Genomic DNA, 10333 nt, shown 5'->3' on the forward strand with positions numbered 1-10333 from the left:
GACTTTTCTGGGTATAAAATTGTCATGTGAGAATGAAATATATCAAAGTTATTTGAATTTAATATTGATACTTCTTACTCCCATTTCTAGTTTTATCACATTGATTAGGATTTCCAGAACAATTTTGAATAATATTGATGATAGTGGAAATTTTTGTGCTGCTTATCTTATTTATTTATTTATTCATTTATTTGTACTGGGATTGAATCCAGGGGCATTCTACCTCCAAGCTACACCCCCAACCCTATTTTAGGTTGTAACAGAGTCTCAAAAGTTGCTGAAACTGGCCTAGAACCTCCTGTCTCAAAATTCTGAGTACTGGGATTACAAGAATGTCCCACCAGGCCTGATAAGTTGTTTGTACTGTAATGAGAATATATGAATTATAAAAATGCTATTATATTACACTGATTAAATGAACTATATTATTGATAATATGACTTTATTCCTTTCCCTATCAATAATGAAGACACCAACTTCTCTGTCTTCTTTTTTATGTTGGATTTTTTAATCATTTTATATATTTGTCAGTCTTATAAATAAAAAATTACATTCATTGTTTAATTTATATTTCTTTAATCATTCATAAGACTGAACACATCATATATGTTTATTGGCCCATATGCTTCTGTGAATTGCCAATTGAAATTCTTTGGGGTTATTAATATTTATAAACAATATGTATTTGAGCTCTTTATGTGGAAATGTGTTGGTTATTATGTATACATTATAAATATTTTCTTCAATACCAACAAAACAAGGACCATATATCAGAACACCCACCATGAATGCTAGAGACTATCAAGGGCCTCCACTATTGTGCTAGAAGAGGATAGCAGCCTCAAGAGCTTCCAATCGTCCTTCAAAGTCTCTCTTGGTCTATCTGTTTGGTGGAAGCTAGATACAATTTTATATACTAAGAGAAAGGGATGCTGGGAAATAAAAAATTTTGATACATCTCAGAAAAGGTGAGAAGACTATCAAAATAGTAAAGGTCCAAAGGTCTTACAACCAGAAATGACATTTCTACCACAGCCAATCAGCCATTTTGTGTTAAGCTTTGTTTTTATTTTTTAATTATAAGTTTTAAACATCTCAAACACTCTGACATGTATTTGTTTACTCATTCACCTGACTTCCTAGGGTTTTGAATTTGGTACCAGAGACAAATATTCACTAAAATGTCACAGAAATAAACATAACAATACAAATGTGATCGTTGTGACAAAAGGGAGGAGAAAGAGAGCAGAAAGCGGTGTGTTAAAAGTACAATTTAGGTATAATTGATACCCATAGAAAGGCCATCTCAGAGTTTACTGATGAAATGGTGCATGATCATCATTTGAAAGATGATTAGGCATTTTGAATGGGAAGGGAAAAGTATTTCAGATAGAGCTAATAACATTTTCAAAGACCTGGGGACAGGTGGCCACTTGACAAATATTAAGGAAAAAAATGTTGTGATAAATAAAGAATAGAGATTGAGGGAAAATATAGTTCTAAATGGTGCTAAAAAGATAGGTAGAGGCCATACCATGAAGTACTTTGTGGCCAAGAGCATTTTGGTCTTAGTCTCAAAAGTTTTGGTAAGTCTCAGTCTCATGTTACAGTTTGGAAATAACTTGAAAGAGTCTAAATTACTATGCATGGGCAAACTTGAAGGCAATTAGTTTTCAGGGAAGAGATGCCCAGTACTCAGCCCAATTAAGTACTTAACAAACATTGGCTGAATTAATGAAGTAACTAAATGCCAACGGTATCTGGTATGTCTTGCAAACAACAATGAAGCAAAACTAAAGGTATCTGGAGGGCATTCTGTGAGAACTGATGAGCAAATTCAATAGAGAGAAAAAGGAAACCATTTGCTCAATATTAGCAATGCATATTACCAAATATTTCTGTTACCCAAAAATAGCTAGTTATAACAAAGAAAGCATCTAGGCAACATACACTTATTATGTTTAGTTCATTGTATCCATCTTGAAATTTTAACATGTTCCTTGGCTGGCTAATGAGATTTACCAGTATTAACATGTTAACAGCTCTGTAGAAATCTATTAATTTAGATCCCCCAGTTACATAGAATCTTCCTTAAGCAAATAGTACCTACCAAATATGTTGTTAGCCATGCTATTTAATTAGGTGTTTGTATAAAGAAAATAACCTCAATCCTTGAGTTTACTTGTTAATGAGCTCTTGTTAAATGTAGAGAGTCAATCTCCTTTTGTTTCCAGGGTGGACTTAAAGATGAATGAAGGCTAACATAAAAGAACTAGAATGTGCTTATAAGTTTTTGAACCCTGGCATAGAAGAATCTATAGGTATTACTAAGTGATATTGTTTGGAAATAAATGAAAATGAAAGAACTGGAAAATCAGGCTTTAAAATAGGAAAAATAAGTAAAAGAGCATAATGAGCCTAAATCAAAACTACACTGATATTCCATTTAACCCAAATCAGAATGGCAATCATCAAGTAGTCAAACACAATAAATGCTGGTGAGGATGTGGAGAAATAGGAAATCTTCTACACTGTTGGTGGGTTTCAAATTAGTGCAGCTGCTATGGAGATCAGTGTGGAGGTTCCTCGGAAAATTGGAAATGGATTCATCATATGATCCAGCTGTACCACTCCTGAGTATCTTTCCAAAGAAACTAAAATCAGAAGATTATAGTAATATATGCATATCCATAATAGCCAAATTATGGAAAGAACCTAGGTGTCTATCAACAGATGAATGAACTATAAAATTATGGGATATGAACACAGTGGAATTCCACTCACCAATAATGAATGGATAGACCTGGAAAACATTATGTTAATTGAGACTAGCCAGTCACAGAAAGTGATGGGGATGGGTCATATGTTTTCGCTCAGACAGATTTCAGATAATGGAGGATAAATTCCAGCAAAGTGAAAAGTGGTGGTCTAGAAGAGAAGATGGAGATGAGAAAAAAATCAATGAAGGAATCACTTCCATAACTATATATATATATATATATATATATATATATATATATATGTGTGTGTGTGTGTGTGTGTGTGTGTGTGTGAGACTATCAATGCCAATCTCAAGGTCCTATATGAGAAAAGGACAAGGTAGGAAAAGAGGTGGGGAAAAGCCCACCAAGTGCTGAGTGCTTTTATGTCACCATCCCTATGTTATGTTTTGTTATATATTATGATTTGAGACTATAATGCACCAATAAAAGTATAAAAATAGCTGGGCATGGTGGCACACGCTTGTAATCCCCGCGCTTGGGAGGCAGAGACAGGAGGATCGCGCAGGTTTGAAGCCAGCCGCGCGTGCTGGCTTAGGAGAGCCTGTTTCCAAAATAAAAATGTAAAAAAAATAGGTCTAGGAGTGTAGCCTGGAGGTAGAAGGGCTTCCAGGAACCCCAGTACCACCAAAGAAAAGTATAAAAATAACAATTACGTAATTAATTAAAATTTAAAAAATAAGGCCAAGTGTGGTGGTGCATGCTTGTAATCCCAACATTTGAGAGGTTGAGGCAGGAGGAGTGCAGTTCGTGGACAGCCTCAGCTACTTAGTGAGATCCTCTGCAACTTAATGAGGCCCTGTTTCAAAATAAAGAATAAGACATAGGGCTGGTTGTGACTCAGAGGTAGAATGCCCCTGAGTTCCATTCCCAGTACAACAAAAAACATTTAAAAAGAATGAAAAAATAAATGCCTGGAACAGTGGATTGTGATATGCGGATCAACTTTGCCCTTACTTAGTTCTGATCTAAATATTGTGTCCATAAGGCTGAAGAGGATTGGAAGTGTCATATTCTCTTTTTTTTTCTTTTGAAAATTTTATTTATTTATTTATTTATTTTTAATTTTTTATTGGTGCATTATATTCATACATCATCATCATATTGGGGTAAAAAACCTGTGTGTACATACATGTACACATTACTGATATAAACACTACCCAATTCCCACCCCATTCCCTCCCCATCCCTCTTTCCCTTGCTTGGCTTAGTGGTTGACTTCGATATGTTTAAGTACATTGTGTGTATTAGAGATTATCCTCCTTCCCCCCTCATTTCTCCTCCTTTAGGTTGTCTTGTTTGCTCCTCTATAGAATTTCCATTTTCATCTAGAGTTCCTCCTATGACCTATTTCTCCCTAGCTCTCACATTTTAGGAAAAGCATCTAATTTCTTATTTTTTGTGACTGACTAATTTCACTTAGCATAATGTCCTCCAGTTCCATCCAATCCATTTCCCTGAAAATGATGTAATTGAGTTTTGTTTTTTTTTTTTTTTTTGGATGGCTGAGTAAAATTCCATTGTGTACATATCCCACAGTTTTGTAATCCATTCATCTGTTGATGGACATCTTGGATGGTTCCACAGTTTGGCTATGGTGAATTGTGCAGCTATGAACATAGGTACACATGCATTAGTTTTGTAGTTTGGTTTTCTTTCTTTTGGGTAGATACCCAGAAGTGGTATTGCTGGATCAAATGGTAGATTTGTTGCCATTCTTCTGAGGATTCTCCATACTGTTTTCCAAAGTGGTTGCACTAATTTGCAATCCAACCAACAATGTCTTAGAGTTCCCACTTCTCCACATCCTCGCCAGCATCTGTTGTTGTTTGTGTTTTGAATGATGGCCATTCTAGTTGGAGTTAGGTGAAATCTCAGGGTAGTTTTGATTTGCATCTCTCTGATTGCCAATGATGCTGGGCATTTTTTCATGTATTTACTGACCATTTGAATTTCTTCTTTCGTGAAGTGTCTATTTAGTTCGCTTGCCCGTTTTGTTATTGGATGCTTTGTTTTCTTAGTGTTGAGTTTCTTGAGTTCTCTGTATATTCTAGATATTAGTCCTCTATTGTAGGGGTAGGTGGCAAAAATCTCCCATTCTGTTGGCTCTTGATTGAGGTTCTTGACGGTTTCCTTCTCTGAACAGAAGCTCTTCAGTTTCATGCAATCCCAAATATTGATTTGCCTTTTAATTTGTTGTGCCTTTGGGGTCTTGTTGAGAAAGTGTTTATCTGTGCCTATGTGTTGCAGTGTTGGACCTATGCCTGCTTCAAGGAGCTTCAAGGTCTCTGGTTTGATTTCCAAGTCTTTGATCCATCTTGAATTGACTCTTGTGCAGGGTGAGAAAGTGGGATTAATTTCCAATGTTCTGCATATGGTTAACCAGTTTTGCCAACACCATTTGTTGAAGAGGCTATCTTTTTTCCAGTGTATGTTTTTGGCCCCTTTGTCAAAAATCAATTGGCTGAAAGTGTGTGGATTTGTTTCTGGGTCTTCTATTCTGCTCCATTGGTCTATGTATCTGTTTTTGTGCCTATACCATGCTGTTTTGCTGGCTTTGTAGTATAGTTTAAAGTCAGGTATTGTGATTCCTCCTGCATGTTTTTTGTTGCTGAGAACTACTTTGTCAATTCTGGGCTTTTTGTTATTCCAAATAAATTTAAGGACTGATTTTTCTGTCTGTGAGGAATGATCTTGGTAGTTTAATGGGTATTGCGTTAAATCTGTAGATCACTTTGGGAAGGATGGCCATTTTAATGATATTTATTCTGCCAATCCATGAACATGGAAGATCTTTCCATCTTCTAAGTTCTTCTTTGATTTCTTTTTTCAATGTTTTATAATTTTCTTTGTAGACATCTTTTGCCTCCTTGGTTAAGTTTATTTCTAAGTATTTTATTTTTTTGTGGGAGATCCTGAGTGGAAGTGTTTTCTGAATTTCTTTTTCAGTGGATTTATGGTTGGTGTACAGAAAAGCTTCTGATTTTTTGAGATTGATTTTGTATCCAGACACTTTGCTGAATTTGTTGATCAGTTCTATAAGCCTTTTGGTTGAGTTTGTTGGGTTTTCTAAATGTAGTATCATGTCATCTGCAAATAGTGAAAGCTTGAGTTCTTCTTTTCCTATTTGTACTCCTTTTCTTTTCTTTTATTTTCTTGCCTTATTGCTCTGGCTAGAGTCTCTAGTACTATATTGAAAAGAAGTGGTGATAATGGACATCCTTGTCTCATTCCAGTTTTTAGGGGGAATTATTGAAATTTTTCCCATTTAATATGATGTTGGTGGTGGGCTTATTGTAGATTGCCTTAATGATGTTGATATATATTCCTTCTATTCCAATTCTCTGCAGTGTTTTTATCATAAATGGATGTTGAATGTTATCAAATGCTTTTTCCGCATCTATTGAAATGATCATGTGATTTTTGTCTTTGATTCTGTTAATATGGTGAATTACATGGATTGATTTTCATATGTTGAACCAGCCTTGCATCACTGGGATGAACCCTACCTGGTCATGGTGTATGATTTTCTTTATGTGGTTGTGAATGCATGTTGCTAGTATTTTGTTTAATAGTTTTGCATCCAAGTTCATCAGAGATATATAAGCCTGTAATTTTCCTTCATTGAACTGTCTTATTCACTTTGGGTATTAGTGTGATGTTGGCTTTATAGAATGTATTGGGGAGAGTTCTGGTTTTTTCTATTTCACAAAATAGTTAAGTGTCATATTCTCTAAAGGCTCAGTGGCTTTGGTGCTTAAGCACAACCCAAAGACACCCAGAATTCCCAGTATTCTCTTGTACTTCTTCATAAGCAAACTTAAATGATATTTGTAGATTAATATAAGGTGTTGGACTTTCTGAGAGTATTTCATATCCCCAAGTCTCATAAGCCTCCATTGTCACACTGGAAATCCAAGAATTTACCTCTGAAGTGACATTTTATATTGACTTATAGGAAGAGGAACCCATTGGTCATCATGATTCTTTGGAATTACATCATAAAATTACAGATTTTCCCTAAAATAAACATCTGCTCATACATCTGATTTAATGGACTTAATTCACTGTAACAATATGGAGAATAATATGAAGTTCTTTTGAAGGGCAAGCAACTCCCTTAATTATGAAGAAGTTAGATACAAAATATGATGATAAATAGTTGCTACCCTTGCTTTTCTACCAAATATAAAAAGGAAGTTGGGCTCAACAGGATCATGACTGTGAGGATTTGGGTGTCTTTGCTCAGTGGCTCTGCCTCATGCCAAATTTCCTTTATCCTTCCATAGCAGGCAAAGGAATCATCCCTGGGAGCCAAGGAATGGACTTTTGGGACATGTGGGAAATTTTCCTCTGTTACTGAAAAAGCACACTTCTGCTAACGTATCTTTTTTAAAATACATGAAAAGAAAGTCCTTAAAAAAAAGAATTTGTGCTTTTCCAAGAGTTGTTAAAAAGCAAGCCTAAAGGGAACCCACTTAAGCCTGAAAAGTCAGAAAGGAATTTGTTGGTGCCATCCATAATCTTTTTTTTATATCCCCACAGCTCAAAATGCTATGGATGTAGGTATAAATAAATGACCTTGGATCAAAGCTACCATAAAAGCTACTAGCACATAAATTCAACATTTAAAGAACAACACAGAATATTCCCTACACAAACCTCAAATTCTCTTCATTATCAGCCACACAAAAGAAAGCAAACTTCTAGCCATACATGCAAAAACACATGAATCCAAGCCAAATGTGGTTACCTCAATTATCCATATTTCTTCTTTGAAATTTTATCTGGCAATTCTTATGAAGAAGACTAGAGGCAACCATTGGTAAGATATAAGCAAGTATTGTAGTTGAAACAAAAGTTGGTTCTACAGACTCTTGTTCATTTTCTTTCTTTTTTTTTTTTTTTTTTTTTTGCGGGTCTGGGGACAGAACCCAGGGGCATTCGACCTCCGAGCTACACCCCCTGCCCTATTTTTTATTCTTTATTTTTAAACCAGCTCTCACTGAGTTGCAGAGGGCCTAAGTAGCTGAGGCTGTCTGCAAACCGCGATCCTCCAGTCTCAGCCTCCCGAATGCTGGGATTACAAGCGTGCGCCACCACGCCCGGCTTCTCTCTATTTTTATGATTTGTTTCTTTGTTTGTTTGCTACTGGTGGTGGCTGTTTAATCCTTTGGCTCTTAACCTTTTTTGTCAATAGTAGCATCATGTTAAAATTGGATCAACATGGTGGCTGAGTAAGATGCTCCGGTGATTTTCTCCCCGACAGTACATCAACTTGATCAGCTATTTCCACACACTACCCACACGAGAGCTAAGGAAATCAGGAGAAAGACCACAGTGCCTGCCTTTAGTATAGCAAATGAAAAGACATAATGCGTGTGTGTGTGTGTGTGTGTGTGTGTGTGTGTGCGCGCGCGTGTGGTACTGGGGGTAGAAATCAGGGGCTTTCTACATCTGGGATATACTCCCAGACCTATTTTATTCTTTATTTGGAAACAGGGTTTCACTAAGTGGCTGAGAGCCTCACTAAGTAGCTGAGGCTGGCTTCAAACCTGTGCAATCCTCCTGTCTCAGCCTCCCAAGTGCTGGGATTACAAGTGTGCGCCACCATGCCCCAATGAAAAGACAGGGAGGACAGAGTTACCCATATTATTCTTCCTACAATTCCAAACAGCCTATTTTGGGAAGTCCAGGCACAGTGGTATCAACCCAGACACAGTGGTACATGCCTGTAATCCTCATACAGGGGAGGCTGAGACAGGAGAATTGCAGGTAAGCTAGCCTGAGCAATCTAGTGAGACGTTCAGTAATTTAGCAAGACCCTGTTTAAAAATAAAAAAGGGCTGTGAGTGTAGCTCAGAGGTAGAATGCTCCTGGGTTCAACCCCTAGTCCTCCACCTCCCCTCCCCCCACAAAACAGTACCAGGCCCACCACAACGAAATCCACTGCTGAGCTAAGACCCACAACCTCTACCACCAGGCCAATTCCTGGATTCCTGCAGACTGAGCCTGGAACTTTGTTAGGCCAGGCAGCTGACTGCCTCTACCACCTCTCCTCCATCCTCAAGCAATAAAATGAGGAGTGGACCCAGCAAAATGAGAAGCAGGGCATGAAAGGTAGCAGGGAGCTTTGTCCAGTGTCAGGCCCATTGGGTGAGACAAAGCACTCTGTAGAAATTCAAGGCCCCAGGCTCCGCATTCAGGCCATAAGTCACAGACACAGTCTCTACACCAGCATTCAGGATCATGCAGAGGCATATGCACCAGTAAGACAGTCTTGAGTTCTGACCTGCATCATTTCTAGCCTCAGGGCAGGCCCAGAACATACCTACCCACCTCCAGAAACTATGCAGAACCTGTAACTGGCTGTAAGACCCAGGGGTATCTCAAATTAGAATTAGCCTCCTTGGAAAAGGGACTGTCTTCACCAACCCTCCCCCAAAATTAGACAGCACATTATGCTGCATAACCCTATCCTGTGAAGGAGGGGCAAAGTAGGAAGCATTGACTTTGCCCTAATATTTAGTACTAGGCTAGTGAAACCTAATGGAGTAGATCCTAATGGCCTCTCTCCTCAGGCCTGTCTGTGAATGGCACTTTCGGAACAACTCCAGTGCCAGGGGAAGACATGGGGCTCAGTCTAATAGACTTCTATTCTAGCTAGCATCACCTGTGGCTCATTGCAGAGGTCTTGGGCCATGAATCTGCCTCAACAATAGGTAGTGTGAGCTTTGATCCTACTCCGTGTTGTGCTAGTCTTGTCAGGCTGTGAGCTAAGGATGTGATAAAGCTTAAAGGCTTTTGTAGCCACAGGTGTGGCATATGCACTTGAGTCTGTCAATCCATAGTGACTCTGCCCAAAACCAGGCAGAATTCCATAGTGCCTGACTAGCCTGGAGGCCAGTAACTATGTGTGAGGTTCTAGTCCTACTCAGGCCCCAGGGAGAGACTTGTAGGGACAGACTACTCTTACTAGGTGCTTTCCTGATTCTTTCTGAATAATACACTAACAGTTTATTTTATGCAAACCTGTGCTTAGATTGCCCTCTTATACTGAAATACTAACAACACACCAATAGCAGATTTCTGGACAACCTGGACCTAGGTTTCATCCAGTGCTGCAATAGTAGAAGTAGCTACAGGCTTAGAGAAAATAAGCTTCCTGCTTAGGATTCCTGGAAAGACAGGCACAAACAAAGTCATATTAGGAAGACTAGAATAATTACTAACTTTTCAATGTCTATATTATGTCACATACCAAGTATCAATAGCTTTCAGGAAGCCATGACTTCATCTAATAGGGTGATAGAAACTGACCAGATAGTACATTTAAAGAAAACAAGGGGGGATGTTTCGATATTCTAACAGAGAAACTCAACAAGGAGAGAGAAGCAATTAAAATAACCAAATTCTTGAGCTGAAAAATACACTCAGCAAAATTAAATGGGATATAAGGCATCAGTAGCAACATAGTTCAAATGGAAGAAAGAATTAATGAGCTGGGAGACAGGTGATTTGAAAATAGAGTTGAAGGGGGAAATAATGAGTGA

The sequence above is a fragment of the Muscardinus avellanarius genome (assembly GCF_963383645.1).
Source record: "Muscardinus avellanarius genome assembly, chromosome: 7".
NCBI lineage: Eukaryota > Metazoa > Chordata > Mammalia > Rodentia > Gliridae > Muscardinus > Muscardinus avellanarius.